This window comes from Canis aureus, chromosome 14, assembly GCF_053574225.1.
Source record: "Canis aureus isolate CA01 chromosome 14, VMU_Caureus_v.1.0, whole genome shotgun sequence".
Lineage (NCBI taxonomy): Eukaryota > Metazoa > Chordata > Mammalia > Carnivora > Canidae > Canis > Canis aureus.
In genome coordinates, this window is record NC_135624.1 from 32618337 (window position 1) to 32637637 (window position 19301).

Genomic DNA, 19301 nt, shown 5'->3' on the forward strand with positions numbered 1-19301 from the left:
TCCAGGTCATTTTCCCATCATTAAGTCTCTCTGGATATGTTGGCACCTAAAAGAATGTGGAATGTGCCACATTCCTTAGGGAATTCTAACCTTCCAAAATCTCTTCTAACATTCTGTGTTTTCAGAATGTATATACCTCACCTATTTGCTTTCCCTTTAATCCTACCCCTGCCCCCATACGCATACCACCTACTCTGCTTGTTGATGCTTATTACTATTGGTTATCATTGGCATCTTCCCAAAGATCTACACACCCAAACTCCTGGATGCACTACTGTGATCAGTCAGCCTACCTGGGCTCCATGCACCTTTAGATGTCATGACTCCGAGTGGATAGCACTTACTGAACACCTGCTATGTGTCTGAAACTAGCATGGGTGCTTTGCATAAGTTAGCTCATTTAATCGGCCCAATATCTATTGAATTGGGTACCTTTATTCTCACTCGACAGGGGAGAAGATGAAGGTTTGGAGAGGTTTAAACATCTTGCCCGAGGTCATACAGCTAGGAAGACTGAGAGCAAGTATTAGTTGCCCTCAGTAAGAAGCCTTCTATGTGCCCAGCTATTGCTCAGCTAGAAAATCTCCTCTGGCAGGAGTGTCGCTGGCCCAAGATCTCCAACCTATCTTGCCATATATAATTCTACATCAGGCATCAGATATTCACTGAACAGCTGCCATGTGCTGGACACTGGGTTAGGTGTCAGCCTCACTTGAGATGCTGCCCTGCCTGTTCTCACAGAGTGCCTTTCTGTCTCCAGAAAGTTAATGCTCTGCCAGTTGTGTGTCTAGGAATCTGATGTTCCTTCCCACCCAGCCCCTGCCATGTCCCCTATGATACCTTCAAAAGCTGGGCATGGTCTCCCCTGGGAGTTGTTGAGGAGGGACTTCCAGGAGCGCTGTCACCGCCTCTCCATCAGCTGCTGCTGCTGCTCGCACAGAGTGAGCAGGTGGCCAGGCCTCCGCGGGTGTAGAGAAGCCCAGGCTATCAAGAAGAACAGCAGTTGCTAAACCAGCCACACACTTCCTCTGCTAGAAATGAGGAAGGTGCGCGGGACTTGCAGAAGGGTAGGTTCCTGTTTTTAGTAACCACTCTGAGCAGGCTTCTCTCTGTAAGGATAGGGAAGACAGTGGCATTATTAATTTTTTTTTTCACAAAGTGCTTGGGAATATGTCCAGCCTGATTCTAAATGCCTGGGCCATGCTCAGACTTTCAGAGGCTGGGAACTTTTTCTCTAATTAAAAGGCAGAAGATGCTGAGAGGCTGCTCTCACACATCCCCAGAGCTCACTGGGTCCAAGGAGGCTGGGGCTCAGGCATGCAGCTTATCTTTTCTCAGTTTCCCAGTTATCACTGTTTTGTTTTTGTTTTTGTTTTTATGTCCCTGCAAATGGGCCCCAGAGCAGAGCTTCTGCCCAGACTCTGCCACAGATAGTGTTTAATTGGTGGAGGTGTAAAATAGTAGGCATCAAAGCCTGCTACAGAAAGAAGCTGCCCACCAGCCTTCTGGGGCAAGGCATGCAACCCCTCTGCTGTGTTACAACCAGAAGAAGCTAGAAAGGATATGAAATGTAGTCAGCTTCCCCCAGGTTCTAGATTACAAGTGGCTAAGAAAACATGGTGACTGGATACGGCGTGTGATGCTTGGCTGGCTCCTGGATGGAAGGAAAAGACCTAGAAAGAACATTCTTGGGATGGAGGTGGGGGATATTCACATAGATACTGCATTGTAGATAATATTGGGTCAATGTTAACCCTTGGAGGTGTGATAATAACATTGCAGTTATGTGGGAAAATGCGCTGGTTCTCAAGGAGATACGTGCTCATGTATTTGGAGGTCGAATGTCATCATGTCTGCAACTTTCAAATGGTTTGCTAAAAGAAAAAGAAATATAAAAAATCAGTGTAAATAGATATAAATAAAGAGAAAGACAATGAGAGAGGCAGAAAGCAAATGTGGCACAATGCTAACATTTGCTGAATCCAGGTGAAGGACCTATATGCCTTGTACTATTTCAACTTTCTGATGGATTTAACATTTAAAAATAGTAACAGGGATGCCTGAGTGGCTCAGTGGTTGAGCATCTGCCTTTGGCTCAGGGTGTGATCCCAGTCCAGGGATCAAGTCCCTCATTGGGGTCCCCGCAGGGAGCCTGCTTCTCCCTCTGCCTGTGTCTCTGCCTTTCTCCATGTCTCTCATGAATAAATAGGTACAATCTTTAAAAATAATAAAATAAATTTAAAAAATAATATATAGCTCCCCACTTATAGTATGTGTGTCCCCATTCATTTTATATGTGCCTTTTCATAGGATGTGGGAAAGCTCAGTCACATGAGGGCTAAGGGTTTGTTGGTGGCAGGGCTGCTGGGGGATTACCTGCTAGAGCTAGGATGACCCTCTGAGAGCCCCAACTGAAGCCCCATTCCCCAGAGGCAACAGAACAGGACATCCTGTGACTGTCCCAGAATCACACAGCTGGTCCCAACGCAGAGCCAGGGCCAGTGTTCAGGGCAGGTGATGTGCTGCCCCAACCCAGCAGGATCGACACGGCCACCCAGGGACAGTCATTTAGAAACCCCTCTCCATGTAGTTGTCAAAGCTATCGAAAACATTAGGGCCACTTCTGAACTTGAAAGGAACGTCGTACTAGATAGGTGCTTCCTTAGGCAATTTGTGAAAATACCCAGTGTCTCTAGGGCACCCCAGGAAGGCGCAAAGGAAATGTTGAGAAAGATTCAGATAGGGAAGAACAGATGAGCAGAAATACACCCAAAAGTGGAGTCTTCCCCCCAAATTCACATGGAGGAGTAAAAGAGGTTTGGATCGATTGTCAGAAGGCATGAGCTTTGTGGCAACTTTTCAAACGATATTCCCTGAGAATCTCCTGTGAAGAGGACTCTGAATTCATTGCTCCATCCAATCATTTATTCAGTAAAATTTGACTGGGCCTTTTCCAAGCACTGGAACTCAGCCATGCACAGAACCCGACAAACCTGCCTTCACTGACTTCGTCTTCTCTGGGGGAGCACTGTGGATAGGGACCCAAATCCACCTATCTTAGGGATGGTGGCTACTGTATAAAAACGATGTGGTCAGTGTGATAGATGGGCTGGAGCAGGGGAGTTCTTCCCACAAGTGGTCAGTGGCAGGGGGATGGCCTGTCTGGGGAGGTGTCCTTGGCTGAGACCCGCAGGACGAAAGAGAGCTGACCTGGGACAATCCAGGACAGGAGAAGCAGGAGGAACAGACTTCGGAGGGTTTCAGGGAAGCTCCAAGTCTGATGGCAGAGGCAGATGACAGACAGGGTCTCTTCAGAGAGCATAGTCCATGAACAGGAGAAGCCGCTGCAGAAAGAGAAGCTCAGAATTTGGAGCCCCCAGTGGCTAGGCCTGGAGTATCTGCTCTGCCTGTTTCTCGTGGGTAACTGGGTGGGGGGGAGGGGGGAGGCAGGAGGTCCTGCTACTTCCTCTGACTTTGTTGTTCCTTTATCTCCCTTTCACTCTGGGGGTAACTGCCAGGAAACAGAGGAAGATTGAGAAAATGTTCCTAAAACCACCAACTGTGCTGGGCAGAGCGGGGGGAGCTGATCTGTGGCTTAAGCAGCGGGGTGTGTGGGTAAGAGCTCAGAGGCCAGTATCAGCAAGAGCACGGGTGAAGCCAGGGCAGCCACATGTCTCTGTGTGAGTCTATGCAGGTGACCCCGACTTTAGATCTCTGCTTCCAGCTTCCCAGTGGGTTCTCAACATCGGCTCTATGGACATTCTGGCCAGAATGTTCTTGGCTGTGTGTGTTAGTGGCAGAGGGTATGGGGTGGGGGTGCTGTGCTATAGGATGTACCATAGGATCTGGCCCCTACTTCCCTGACACCTGTTGCATGACCCCTGCCGAGATGTGACGACCAGAATGTCCCAGGCGTCATCAGATGTACTCTAGGGACCAAAAGTGTCCTGGACTGGGAACCAGTAGATTACAGCTGTCCCACAGAGGCACTGGGAGCGTTAAGTAAGTCAGCCTGAGCAATGTTCTCTCATGAATTGCAAGTGCCGCTCCGTGCTCAGTTCCCTTGCTTTCACATAGACTCAGCCCTGCAGCAGGTCACCCATGGTCCCTGGTGCACATGCCAGACCACGAGGCTCCCTGTGGGGTGGCTCTTCCACCTGCCTCCTCCAATCTGAGAGGTAGAACCAGTATGTGGCTCAGTGGGGAGTCCTGGGAGGAGCTGCAGGATGGGTATTGCACACCCTGCATCTGTGAGGAGAGCCTGCTTTGGTAGAGAGGGGAGCAGGGCAGAGGGTACAAGAGCTCTGGTACCATAGGAGCTGGGCCTGTGGGGAGGGGGGCAGGAGGTAAGCTCACAGCAGAGGCCAGGAAAGGGAATTGTATTTCTATGTTGCCAGGAGACTTCCCACTGCCCCCACATCATGCTGCACCCCCTCTCCCAGGCATTCCACACTGCACCTTACTAATTCACATGTCTCTCACCCAATCCCTGAAGGAAGGAGTCCTCGAGTGCAAAGATGTTGTCATTTATTCATTTTTTCAGGCATGAATTCTATGATCAAACTGTCCACTTGTCCCACAAAACTTAGCTCTCTGTACTCACCAGGCACTGTACCTGAAATGTGCCATATGTCAGGCTTGACAAAGCTTTACCCTCAAGGAGCTCACAGCCAGACACCCCGGTCCCTGTTTGCCCAGCCCAGCGCCACACAGAGTGCTTACAGAATGCTTATGGAACTACTGAGTTTAGCAAACTAAAGGCAATTGCAGCCAAGTTCTCGTGTTGTATCAGCCGTATTGCCAACGCAGTCAGGGAGGGTGTCCCCTGATGCAGCATGAGTGAGCCTCCATCCCTCCCTGCCCTCAAGGAATTCAGGATCTAGTGGAGGAAACAGACAGGCTATCAAAACCACGAGGGAATATAAGAAGGATAGGGGAGGATCCCAGAGAGGCGTGGAGTCCTGGTTCCACACAGGAACCTGGCAGGTAAGCATGGCAGGACCAGATCAGATTGTTGGGGTTCGAGGTCACTGATGTTCTGAGTCTGCTCAAGAAATAAAGACTTAAAAACCCTTGGCAAGAGGATGCCCCCACTGAGCATCTCAAGTGCAAGTATAGGGTTATAGGGTCATCCCTGGCCCAGTGTCAGCGTGTCAGGAGGCTACACTTCAGGGCTCTGAAGGATGCTTGACCCCATCCATGTCGAAAGCACCTGGTGTCTGGAAGGGTTTGCCAGTGAATTAGCTATTACATCCCAAGCTAATGGCTCCAGGCAGATTAGCAAGATGCCCTCACAAGTCGATGATGGTTCAATTACGTGTAAGGATGCAGCCATCGCCTTACTGAAGTGGAATGTTGCGCTGTGTCAACAACCAGCTTTACGCTCTTACCGTTGTCAGGAGCTGGCTGTTGCATCTGCCAATTGGGACACTGGCAGGCCTCCCGGCCCAAGCACTAAGGAACCCATTTCTCCAGCTTCTGGTTGCAGAGGGGGTCCAGGTTCTGGAAAGTTAAGGCAACTCAGCGTCGTGTGGTAGGAGTAGGATGAGGAAGCCTCACGCTTTACAGCTTGGTCCAGTATTAGTAGACACTTGGTTCTACTTGAAAGAGATACTCCTTCTTTCCATATACATGAAAGGCTTGAGGATAAGAAGGGGACTCCTAAGCTCCTACTTGGTGGAGAAGGTCAAGTGTAGCCTGGCATCGTGTAGGCTAGCAGATGCTAGTAGGGCTGTTGTATGAGCATGTTACACTCAGTGCCCTAAGACTGTCGAGAAGATTCTCATATGTCAAAGGTTTAAACCATATGACCTTGAAGATATCCCGAAAACTACAAGTTGTCTGAGAGCCAAGTGTATGCCCCTCCCGTAGCTGGCTAAGTGACTCATTCATTCACTCAACCATCTATTTAACAAATCTTTGTTGAGCACTTTCTGTGTGGTAGACGTTGCTCTGGGGGCTGAGTGAGTGTGGTGAATGGTGAATGGTGTAGAAAGCATCTGGAGGGATGGCGACAGTAAGGGGAACTCCAGCCTGGGAAGAGAATTGTGAAAGGAGCCCAGAATTACATCAATGTGAAGTTCAGGAGGTAGGGTGGTTGGGGAAAGCATGGGACAGGGAATACTCGCAGTGTTCAGGGAGGGGAAGGGAACTGATGTTTGGGAGGTACCAGTAAAGAGACTTGGCTCTTTTTACGGTACCTATTTATTCATTCAAAGCAGTCTGTATGTCTAGACCCCACCTGAAGAGATGGAAGTTCCTAGGCTTTAACTTGCTTGCTCTACGTTAACCAGCTGATGAGGGACCCCAGCCAGGCTAGCTCAAGAGTCTCTGGAGGTGAGCTCACTGTCACTTTTATGCTGGCCTCCTAGAGGGGCCTCAACATCCTTTCCAGCCCGTGTCCTCCCCCAGCATCGGCTGAAGACTCCTGTTTCCCACAGGACCAACTTCAGGGAGAGTAGCAGAGGGAGAGGGAGAAGCAGACTCCCCGCTGAGCCCCGCTGTGGGGCTCCATCCCAGGATCCTGAGATCATGACCTGAGTCGAAGGCAGATGTTTCACCAATGGAGCCCCCCACACACCCCCCATGCTCTCCTCACTACTAGAAACTTCTGTGGCCCTCTGCACTTGAGGCAGGCCTCCCACCTCTTCATCACATACTTTGTCACTGCCCTTCCCCTTCCTGTGTGGGATCCCCTCCCTCGTGCAAAACCCAACCCAGAGCTCACCTTGTTAATAGATATTTCCAGACCTCCCCTAACCAAAGGTAGCTCCTCTACCCCTTGGAGTATTACCTGCTTACAGGACTAGGACACATGCATATGGGAGTCAAGAACAAGAGAGAGAGTTCAAGATACTTGGGAGCTGTGTGACCTTGCACAGGTGTTACTAGGCCCTCCTAGGACTGAGAGTCCACAGGACAATGTGTATAGACCACCTAGCACAGTGCAAAGCACGTATATGAATGTCTCCCTTGCCCTTCAAAGTGGAGCTCATGCCTGGGAAGGCAGGTGCGTGTCCAACACATGACCATTGATCCTTGCCCTGAGCCTACCTGAGAAGAGATGATTCGTTAGTTTAATTAGTTATCCACTGATTAAATGAATAATGAGGATTATGCATCTGTATTTTGAACAAAAGCATGTACACTGTGAATATTGGCTTTTCACCTCTGGGGAGGACAGTAAGCTAACCATGGACATATTCTAGGAGAGATCAGACCCTCTTGTTTCTCTAGAGATGGCAGTTGTTTATATTTCTGGAACCATCCCCAAAGATGGGTAAGTGGTCCATCTGGATGGGCTAAATCCTCCAGCAGGATCTGTGTGGATCCTCAGAATCTGTGTGCTTCTTCAAGAGGCCTCTTAACACAACACTGTTCTCAGGAAAGAGAAAAGTGAAAGCTTTGTTCCCATTACCCTCCACTGTGATGAGTTGCACAAATGTGTTGATTCACTGGGCTTGTTCTCTTTGGTCATTGCTCAACTGAACACACTAACCCCACTCCAAGGGAGACCTCATCTCTTCCCAGCTTTGTGAGGGTTGATAAAAAAGGTCTCCGGATTTCTCAGAGCTCAGGAAGTTCTCGAGTGGGTCCCAAATTCAGTCTTTGTAACTTTGCTTGGCTTACAAACTTCCTCTCATGCACCAATGTACAAACTCTTTTATTTCCTAGATCTAACTGAGCCACTCATTATTCAAATGAGGATTGTATTACATGAATATTAACATCAGGCCAGCCGTGAGGCTAAGCTCTAGGGGGACAAGGATGACAGTGACACGCACCCTGCCACCCAAGAGCTCAGTGTGAGCTAAACAGGGGCCAGGAAAGAGCCATGATGACAGGGCAGCATGATGGGGGCTCCAGAGATGAGGGAAACCAGAGAAATGACTGGTGCTTGCAGGGGAGCCAAGGCTCAATGGAGAGGTGATGTTCAGCTCAACCTTGAACATGAAAATTGTCCATCAAAACTAGACATTTGGCGGGGCCAGCCAGGATGTTCATTTTGTGCCTTTTCATTTTGATTTTCATTATGCAATAACTTTAGTTGCATCTTGTCTGGAGGTGGAAGTGACTTCAGTATCTGCCACTTGTGTGTCATCCTGCCTCCTGTGATCTCCTGGCACCTCTCAAATGCAGCTGGGATAGGCTGATGAACTGCTCCTCCTCAAATTGTTTCAGTCCCAGTGCTGTCCTGCCGCAGTCTTCCACTGCACACCCCCCCCGCCCCCCCACCATCATCCTTGGCCTTGTACAGATCCTCACCTGGTCCTCCCTGCCCCAACCTGCCTTCCCTGTGACCTTCCCCTTTCTCCTGTTCCCTTGACAGGCTCTGCTTGCTTTTGCCTCTGAACTTACTCCTGTTGTTCCACTGACCTAGAATGGCCTTCCCCTCATTTTAGGATCTTACAGAATTAGGGCTGAATCTCCTTTTGGGGCCAGCCAGGGGTTTGATGAAACTTTCATCTTACTGAGTCAGAGTCTGGTCAAAGGGTTCATGTTCCCTTCACTTCCTGCAAAAGGTGAAGCTAAGCTGTGTCCCTTCTGCTCTTGTCCTCTGCCCAGAGGCAGAGTTCTTTGATTATGTAAATGGCCGGTACCCCAAAATGACTCATGTCATGTGGCATTGATGTGGAGGAGGGATGGCAGATATGGTGCCATCTGTCTGCAGCTGAGCCTTGCCCGAAAGGCCTGCAGCTGTCTCAGAAGCAAGAAGTTTGCTGATCATTTTTATTCCCATGAACAGAGCAGACACTGTGAGTCTATGATGATGTCCCATCTGGACTTGCCTTTCTTCAGCTCACTGAGAAAAGGGTCTCTTCCTGTTGTCTAGTATAATCATCTCTAAACTTTCAATTATGCACCCAGACAGTAAGTGTTGAGTAAGCACCCCCATATATTCACAGTCATTAATTACATAAGCAGATGACTCTGCTAATATATACATTATAAATATAAAAATATTTTTGAAATATAAGACTAGTTAAATAATATATTCTAGCATTTTCTTGCTGTGTTTCAGTGGATTATCTTGTGAACTTCCTTTGGGAGACCGAGACTCTTAACAGAAACAAAGGAGACAGGCATCATGGCTAAACGAAGAGGGATTTTAACAAGGAATTTTGAAAGCCTGCATGTTATCTACCCCGGGGAAAAATATATATATAGTCCAGCTTCTGGAAAGAGCACAGAGGTTCTTGTGAACTCTGCTTAAGAACAAAGACCAGAGTGAGTCTTCCCATGAGAAAGAGTCAGTGCAGGAGAAAGGTGGCATCAGGCTCCAGGAAGAGAATTTGATCAAAAGTCTCTCATTAACACCTTCATGTTTCCATCTCTCTGCTGGTCTGTCTTCCAAAAGCTGTAAGTTCCATGAAGGCAGAGAGTCCACCTGTTTTGTCAGTGATTGACACCTAGCACTAGCACCTCTTACAGCCCCAGCGCCTGTCCCACATTACTGAAAGGAAGGGAGGGAGCACAGAAGGGGACAGAGGGAACAGGGTTTGGATATTTTTTTATTTTATTTTTTTTAAGATTTATTTATTTATTCATTGATTCATTCATTCACTCATTCATTCATTCATTTGAGACAGAGAGAGAGAGAGAGGCTGAGACATAGGCAGAGGAAGAAGCAGGCTCCTCGCAGGGAGCCCGATATGGGATTGATCCCAGATCCTGGGATCACGCCTTGAACCAAAGGCAGATGCTCAACCATTGAGCCACCCAGGTGTCCCAATTTTTTTTTAAGATTTTATTTATTTATTTGAGATAGCAACGCTGAGTGAGATGGGGTGGGGGGGGGAGAGCATGAGCTAGGGGAGGGGCAGAGGGAGAAGCAGACTCCTCGCTGAGCAGGGAGCCTGATGTAGGGCTCAATCCCAGGACTCCAGGATCATGACCTGAACTGAAGGCAGATGCTTAACAGACTAAACCACCCAGGTGCTCTAGGGAGCAGGTTTAAGACAAAAATAAAAACAAAAAACCTTCCATCCCTGTAGATTACAAACTTCTTCAAGGCCTTAATCGCTTTCTGATTCCCTGAAGCAGCTACCATATCAAGGTGGGAATGGGATTGTCCTGATACTAGCCTAGCTCACTACAGCAGGGCAGCCTGCATCCGGAGACAGCCAGGGGACAGCCAGGGGACAGCCGACACAGCCGGCTGGCCATGTAGCGATCAGGCCTCTCTGATCAGCTTCCCAACACGAACCAACTCAGGCCTCCTCAGTGCTTTGCCCTGCTGTCCTTATCTCCTAAAACGACAACAAAGATCCTGGCCCAGTCACCTCTAAAAGTGCTTTAGTAGCACAAATGGGGTTAAGATCCGTGACAGAGAGATTATGGCTTTCGCTGGCGTCCCCTCCCGCGCTCTCATTCTGTGCTGCCCTAGCTCCTGGGAGATGTGCTTTTGTACCCACGACTAGGTCCTGCATCCTGTACCTAAAGAGGAGCAAGCTCAGAACCGGCTGTGATATGCTTTTAAAGTGGTGTCATGCATTCATAAGTGGGAAATTGCTAGGCAGCGTCTCCTTCGTTGCCGCCGAGCCACAACTAATTACACCAGTGGCGGGTGGCATCCAAGGATGATGGGGGGGGGGGGGGGACAGACCAGCTCAGCAGCTTAAAATACCCTTGGCTGGAACAAAATTCAACCCCGCCAGACTTCTTTTGTCTGGGGGATATTTCACTATTTGTTATTTTAGTTTGAGTAGCACTCATATTGTAAATAATAACTATTGTAAATAATAACAGCTGCACTCTGCATGGTGCTTTAGTTGATTTCACTTGGGGAAGAACTCCTAGAAATATCGATCATGATTTTAATGATTGCTTCTACTTATTAGAAACTTAGCGCATGTATGCATTTCCTCTGTTGTCTCCTGAATTCGCCTCAACAAATGAACAAGCCTGAATACTATTCTTATCCTTGTTTTGCATTGAGGAAACTGAGGCACAGGGAACTTAAATCACTTTTCTAAGGACACACACAGCGAGTAAGAAGGATTGCCGGACTTGGAACTGGACCAGTGGGCCCCATGGCCCATGCTCTTGAGGCATAATGGGACCTTTACTCTCAGGTGAGACCCTGAGAGTAAAGGTGCTTGCCAAATTGTCAGCACAAGATTCAGTAAGATTTCTCGGATCCCGAGACCCATGTTGTGTCCATGTTTTCTATGACTATAATAATGTATATCTGTTTCCACCTGACACATTTAATGTGGATGGTGTTGCAAATAATGCATACTTATTTAGTCCATAGAGAGGCATTGGCACCTTAGTGAGCATCCCTGGCAGTGTCTGCATGGGAAAGTTTGGAGAGAGAGGCTCCTTGAATTATGGGCCAGGGGTTTCCAGGGCTGTCCTCTGCACCAGGTGGGGGCTGGGCTCGCACCTCACTTCCCACTGGGACTAATACAAGCGAAGCAAGGAGTCACTGCAGTGGCTAAGGCTGAACCCTACGTGAACACATAGGCCCTAGTCAGGGAGGGTTGGTATATGAGGCTAGACCTGAAGACACAGATCCCAGGACTGTGCTCTCTGCACAGTCACTGCTGATCACGTCCAGGAAGCCGGGTCATACACCCTGTGTGCTGTCTGGAGATGATTGGGAAGAAAACAATAATTGGACATGACTTTCTTACTTCTAGCAGTCTTTGCTAGCTTTGACAACATTGTAGACCCTCCTTTTTTTTTTTTTAAGATTGTATTTTTATCTATTAGGAAGCACAAGCTGGGGAGAATGGCAGAGGGAAAGGGAGAAGCATACTCCCTGCTGAGCAGTGAGCTGGACATGGGGCTTTATCCCAGGACCCTGGGATCATGACTTGAGCTGAAGGCAGATGCTTAACTGGCTGAGCCATCCAGGCACTCCCAAACTCTCCTGTTTGTTGGGGTAGTTCTTCATACACTATGCTTGACTGCAGGGGTCAAACCTCCAGGGAAAACAAATGGCTCAGTCTCTCCTGTGGCGTAGACTTGAAGCAACAAGGCTTCCATTCTGGGCCAGCTCTCTCTCCAGCTGGAACACTGAAGGGGTGCCTCGAAATGAGGTTCAAGGACAGAGTGCTGGGCAAGGGCCGCCCTTGGGTGCCTTGCATGTGTCCACTTCACTAAGCCGCACAACCAATCTCAGAGGTATGGATAAAATCCCACCTTTGCAAAATGGACTTGGTAAGGTTGTTTGATTTGCTTCAAATGACAAAACCACTAAGCAACAGAGCAGAGACTCGAATGTGCCTTTCAGATTTCTCAATTCATGTTCTTACCACGTTTCTACACTGGGAGTTGTTTCCAACATTGTAGGAGAGTGATAGATGAGGTGGCATTAGTCAATGAAATCCTGCTGTGCAGGTGTCCTGCTGGTCATACCCAACAGAACTAAGACTGCCAGAACTCATAGAAACCAGGCAGCATGCAGCGTTCCTCACATGACACATTTCTTGTACCCCTTGCAACAAGACTGTGAGTCATGTGCTCTATAGCTGAGGGGCTGGGGTGTAAAGACTTAATTTGTTGAAGGCCAAAGAAAAAGAAGGTGGCAAAACCACGACTTAACCCCAGGCTATAATCCTCAAGGACCAATGCTTTCCTTCTCCCCTATACAGGTGCACTGTTCCTTTATTCTGGGCCGGCAGGTCCCTGAAACAAAGCTACAGGCATAAATGACTGGAAAGAAATACCCGGGCACTTTTGCAAGCTCTAATTATGAAATTATTTTTAAAAGGCAACCTGTACCCAATGTGTGTGTGTGAATTGTTGATTGAGAACGAAGGGAAAGACTCCCTGCATTTCATAAATTCCATTGAAATAAGGGGCCTGTCTTTGCTTCAGTCATCACTCAGCTTGTCACTCTTAATGGGTGATAGCTTTGCCTGGGAAGCCAGTACTCTTCACGTGGCAAACGTTTAAATAGTTTCTGACAGTCAGAAGGTGGCTGAGACAATTAGATGTAATGTTGGTGACAGATGGAAAAAGGCATTTTGTCAAGTCTGCGGGAACCTGGAGGAAAAACTAGGAGAGCAAGCTCCATTCTCAAGGGCAGAGCCAAGGCCTGGCTCCTCTCTACTCCCCAAGCTGAAGTTCCTGGGAGGTGCTCCTCCTTGGAGCCCTACTCCCCCCCACCCCCCGCCACGAATGCCCAGGCCAGGCCTCCACACTGTGCCTCCAAAGATAAAGAGGACTGTTGTGTGGCTGGGCCACGTAGAGAGTAGTGTTTCCCAATGTGTCTGGAGTAGGGAGGAGGAGTACAGAAATTTGTCTCCATCCCTGTTCCCTTTGGCACATGGAGGCTGGGCAGAGCACTGGCTTTGGAGACCAACACACTGAATCCAGCTCCCAAGCAGTGGGTGATGGGGGCAGGTCAATTATCCTCTCTGAGCCTCTGCCATTCTTTCACAAGAGGGGCAGTCATCGTTCCTCAGGTCAGAGGTTTAGCGAGCCCACACTGAGAACAGCGTGTCAAGGGCAGAGAACACAGAGGGCTGCCACTACCTGCTTCTACCTTTCTTCATTCTCCTCCATGGGTACAAACAGTTGGTGGGTAATTTAAGCTTGCAGATAAAATACAAAAAAGCTCAACCACCTCGGAGGGCAGTTGGCAGCACATTGTGAAAAAAAAAAAAAAAAGGTTTTAAAAATATTTCCATGTAGAACGCAGGGGTTAAATGATGGTTTCTCAGCTGTGACTCCAAAAGCACCCACAGCAAAGAACTTCCTGGACTGGACTTCCTCAGTGTTAAAAACTTTGAGGTGCCAAAAGTACCATCAAGAAAGTGAAAAAGAGGGACGCCTGAGTGGCTCAGTGGTTGAGCATCTGCCTTTGGGTCAGGTCGCCATCCTGGGGCCCCAGGATTGAGTTCCGCATTGGGCTTCCCACAGGGAGCCTGCTTCTCCCTCTGCCTGTGTCTGCCTCTCTCTCTGCCTCTCATGAATAAGTAAATAAAATATTTTTTTAAAAGGTAGAAAATAAAATAAAGTAAAAAAAAAGACAGAAGGGGGAAATGTTTGCAAACCATATATTTGATAAGGGATTTGTCTCTGGAATATATGAAGAACACTTCTAACTCAAAAGCAGAAAGACAACCCCATTTAAAAATGGGCAAAGGGTCTGAATAGGGAATTTCTCCAAAGATCTGCAAATGGCCCATAAGCACAGGGAAAGATGCTCAACATTATTAGACGCTAGGGAAGTGAAAATCAACACCCCCATGAGATACCACTTGATACTCGCTAGGACTGCTGTGCGACTAATAATTTTTTAAAGAGACAACAATAACTGGTGAGCATGAGGAGAAATCAGAGCATTCATACATTGCTTATGGGAATATAAAATGGTGCAGCTGCTTGAGGAAACATTTTGGCAGCTTTTCAGGAGATTAAACAGAGAGTAGGCATGTAACCGTGCAATCCTACTCCTACATAGACAACTAAAAGAGCTGAAAACACACACACACACACACACACACACACACAACTGAACAGATGTGTTCATAGCAGCATTATTTACAATCAGCAAAAAGTGGAAAGAACCCAAATATCCACCAACTGATGAACAGATAAGTTAAATATAGTGGATCTAGACAATAGAATATGATTCAGCAATAAAATGGAATGGAGCCCTACTACACGGATGAAGTGGAAGGATCCAGACAGAAAAGGCCACATATTGCATGATTGCATTCATAAGAAATGTTCAGAACAGACAAATCTGCAGAGACAGAAAGTAGATTAGTGGTTGCCTGGGGCTGGGCATGGGGGTGGGACTGGGAAATGACTGCTAATGGGTTCATGGTTTCTTTGTGGGATGCTGAAAATATTCTAAAATTGGATCATGGTGATGGTTGCATGACTCTGAATATAACTAAAAACCATTGAACTGTATGCTTTAAATGAGTGAACTATACGATACGTGAGTTACATCTGAAAAAAACCATTTTCTCAAGTTAGCTCTAAATGCCAAGAAACACAGTTTTAAAACCTATATAAACATTCACCATACATATATGATACAAAAAATATTTTCCTTTCATATTTTCACATGGTATGTCTTTAATGAGAAACCAATAAAATGTTACACAAGCAGCTCATTCAACACATTGTTCATCATCTGTCAGAAAAATAAAAGTATACTTTCTGAGCTAGTAATACCTTTATATCAGGAAATCGTCATGACTATGATATGTGAATAGATTTCGCTATAAAGGTGTGGGTACATTGCAGGGTTATCCAGCACCTACATAAAACTGGAAGCAATAATGGCTATTATTTATTGCATACTTACAAGTTGCAGCACACCACACCATTACATGAGAATCATCTCATTTCTTCCCCTATAACAATCTTATGGGGGAAACTAACAGTATCATTATACTCCTTTTTTTTTAAGGTTTTATTTATTTATTCATTCTTGAGAGACACACACAGACAGGCAGAGACATAGGCAGAGGGAGAAGCAGGGTTCCTGCAAAGAGCCTGATGTGGGACTCGATCCCAAGATCCTGGGATCACAACCTGAGCCAAAGGCAGACACTCAACCACTGAGCTACCCAGGGGCCCCCATTATAGTCCTTCTGACAGTTGAAAAAGAGTCTCCATCAAATATGGACAAAGCAGAGCTGGGATTTGCATCACATTCCACAGCCTGCAGGTGCTCCTAACCCCCTCTGTGACTCTCCTCAGCAGCCTAAGTACCCGATTGCACACTGGCTTTAGAAACAGTCTTGGAACCGAATAGGTAATAGCGCAGAATGATATTCATAATTGACTGTGCAAAAACAAAACAAAACAGGCTTAGAACCAATATGATTTCAATTATTTCCTACATATAAATATATCAATATAAATATACATATATCTATAAATATATGCACACATACACACTAATGGTATTTAACAGTGGTCTTCCTTTGTTGGGAGGATTATGTATTATTTTAATTTTCTTTGTTTTGCTCACCTAGATTTTCTATGATAGATTTTTCCTCTAAAAATTCCAAAAGTTGTTCTGTTTACCCTTTAAATAAACTAATGTAACACCAATGGTTGGAGGACAATACACTCCAGCCCTTCTCTGGGCCATGAAGAGGATTGGCATTTTGGCAAGACTGTGATGGCAAGCAGGCTGGTCGTTGGGACCACCTCTCACAGTCAGGAACACCTCCCTTCTCCCTTAGGGGTCCTCCTTCTGTCCCACACTTCAATACCCCTGCAGAGCTTTCATAAGAGGCCTTTTCCATGCCATTTGCCCACGGATCAGCTTATAAGACAAGTGATAATGAGTGCTTTCTCCTTGACAAGAGTCAGTTATATTTTAGTACGAAATTGGTCTTTCAAATGTAATTAAATTTTTTTTAAAAAAAGATTTTATTTATTTATTTATTCATGAGAGACACAGAGAGAGAAAGAGGCAGAGACATAGGCAGAGGGAGAAGCAGGCTCCACGCAGGGAGCCCGACGTGGGACTCGATCCGCGGACTCCAGGATCACACCCTGGGCTAAAGGTGGCACTAAACCACTGAGCCACCCAGGATGCCCCTATTTTTTTTTTCTAATTACAAATTCAACATACACTAATTGGAAAAAAGTAAGAATACTCTGAAAAATACAAAAAGCCAATAAAACTCCTCTATCGCTCCCTTGCCTTGAATTAATAGGGGACTCTGGGAATTGATAAAGTTGAACTGTCCCAAGCAGCTGGTGAGGTGATACATAATGGATGAGGGACAGAAGATGCCTGAGAATTTCTCATGATCTCTGCCGTCAATTGAGGCAGCATGGCATCATGGGAAAGCCACAGCATTTTAGGGTCAAAGAGTTGGGCTCTTTACCTCTCTCACCTGGCATGAGCAGGTTACTAAAGTTCTTTGACACTCTTTCCTGAGTATATGCCCAATTCTTCTCGGAATAAAGCGGGGAAACGTACAAAAGAATGATGAAATAAGTCTTATAGTTTTTTTTCAGAAACTATATATATATATATATATATATATATAATTATAAAATATATAATCTATATTTTAGATAATATTCGTTCTTTCTACTTCACAGGAATGGAGTGGGTATTTAAATGCCCACAATGGCTGTGGGTATTTAAGACAATGTAAACGAGAGCTCGACATAAAGCCATAAAGCAGACCGTGATGCGGTTGTAAATGCATGTCAAAACAACTCAGTCAAAGCAACTTACTCCTGTCATGGGAGAAGCAGACTGTCCCCGCTTTCACTGTCCCGGCCACCCCCGCAAAGATCTTGTTTCTGAGTCACCAGCTGCCAGCCTCTCATGAGTGGGGTGGGAAATAAGGGTCTGGGATATGTTTGGTTGTCATTGTTGTTCATGGTAGGCAGTGCAGTGAAGGACGAAACAGCAAGCCTTATAATCCCAGTTCTGCAACATTCGGTCCCAAGGCCTTGAACAAATTATCTAGCCACTCTGGGTCTCGGTCTCCCCATTTGTAACATGGAGATGACGGTACTTAGAAGGTTATAGTAGGGATCACATGAGAAAATGCACATGAATGACCTGGCTCTTTTTCTTTTTTAAGATCTTATTTATTTATTCGTGAGAGACACAGAGAGAAAGAGAGAGAGAGAGAGAGAGAGAGAGAGAGAGGCAGAGACATAGGCAGAGGGGGAAGCAGACTCCCTGCAGGGGGCTCGATGTGGAACTTGATCCCAGGACCCCAGGATCACTCCCTGAGCCTAAGGCAGATGCTCAACCACTGAGCCACCCAGGCGTCCCTGACCTGGCTCTTTTTTTTTTTTTTTTTTTTTAAGAAATTTAATTTTTATTGGTGTTCAATTTGCCAATATATAGGATAACACCCAGTGCTCATCCCGTCAAGTGCCCACCTCAGTGCCCGTCACTCAGTCACCCCCACCCCCCCGCCCACCTCCCCTTCCACCACCCCTAGTTCATTTCCCAGAGTTAGGAGTCTTTCATGTTCTGTCACCCTTTCTGATATTTCCCACTCATTTTTTTCTCCTTTCCCCTTTATTCCCTTTTACTAATTTTTATATTCCCCAAATGAATGAGACCATATAATGTTTGTCCTTCTCCGATTGACTTATTTCACTCAGCATAATACCTGACCTGGCTCTTAAAAGGGACTTTATCAATCAATGTTTCCTTCTCTTCTGCCTCCTTTGAAAAGTTGATATAATTTAAAGATGGAAACATGGAAGCAGGGGGACATTGACAGGCCCAGTAGGGCTCCGCAGGTACCCCACGAAGGAAGAGAGAGACTCCGGATGTGAAGTCTTACCTCCCGTTCCCTTCCCTGAACCACAGAGGAACCAGGCTGCTTGTGTTCCCTGCAGGTGTCACCTTCTGCCATCTGCTGAGATTCATGAAGGACCACCCCACTTTTCTACACTGAAAGTCTATTTCGAAGGTTTAAAAAAAGAGTGGCGGCCTAGAATTAGCCAGTGAAGTTGCTGGCGTGCATTTGTCTTCCGATAGTACTAACAGAACTGAGGGCAACAGTCCGGAAGCCAGGAGAGCATTTTCTCTGCACCCAGTTCAGTACACAGCATGTTCCTTGAACACCTGGCAACAGGTCAGGGAGGAAGCCTGGCTGCGGGGGACTGAGGTTTTGCACATGTGCCCACTTCTTCACAAAAGAAGGAGGCCATCCACTGAGTCTCCTTTACATGCTCTTCTAGGCTGGGCTTCGGCCCCGGCGCTGATGTTAAGCCCTCCGAGGCAAGATCGACACCTGAGCTGGCAATATGGGGAGGGCGTTAGCAAGGGCTGAGTCATACCCTTGTTTTCCTTGTTCAAACGCTCTGTGCTTTCACCAACTAAAACCTAGACCTGCTGACTCCTAGGAAGAGGAGGGAGAAATGTGCTCCGATGCCCAGAGACTAGAGTTTCGAGATAAAAGTTGTGTTCATTATCATCCATTTGCATGAAGTTTTGCCACAACTCAGGTGCTATGAGTTAGGGTAAAACTCGTGCTTTGGGGCATCAAGAAGATGGTTTCAGTGTAGAAAACACTAAAGACAATACTAACATGAATGTGGATGTATAATGGCTTAAAAAAAAAAAAGTCTGTCTCTGACTTAACGTCCCGAGTTTTCTCTGGGCTGTCTGGGCAGCTCAGTAATATCCCCCAGTTCAACTGTCTCAAGTACTCTGCGGGCAGCCTCCAGGCCAGGCCCCTTCCCAAGAGAGTGGCTGGTGCAGAGCCGTGGAAGTGACACCTGGTTCCACCTCATCCTTTCTCCCCAGCCCCTGCCAGCCTCTGCTGGGCTCCCCGTTTCAGCACTGCTCCCTCTCACTTATCCCGATCAACCTGAGAGCTGACCAT

The 19301-nt window shown here is 46.9% G+C and overlaps 2 protein-coding genes across 6 annotated transcripts in view; one reads left to right on the plus strand and one right to left on the minus strand.

Moving 5' to 3' along the window:
* Window positions 1–19301, plus strand: part of TG (thyroglobulin) — a 249030-nt gene that overhangs the window by 188453 nt on the left and 41276 nt on the right. The window lies entirely within an intron of this gene.
* The window catches only part of SLA (Src like adaptor), an 87689-nt gene that overhangs the window by 34463 nt on the left and 33925 nt on the right, over window positions 1–19301 (minus strand). For all 4 annotated transcript variants that reach the window (XM_077847315.1, XM_077847314.1, XM_077847319.1 and 1 more), the window contains exon 2: window positions 841–1109. The gene's annotated coding sequence lies outside the window, so the exon portion shown is untranslated. The remainder of the gene's footprint in view (window positions 1–840; window positions 1110–19301) is intronic.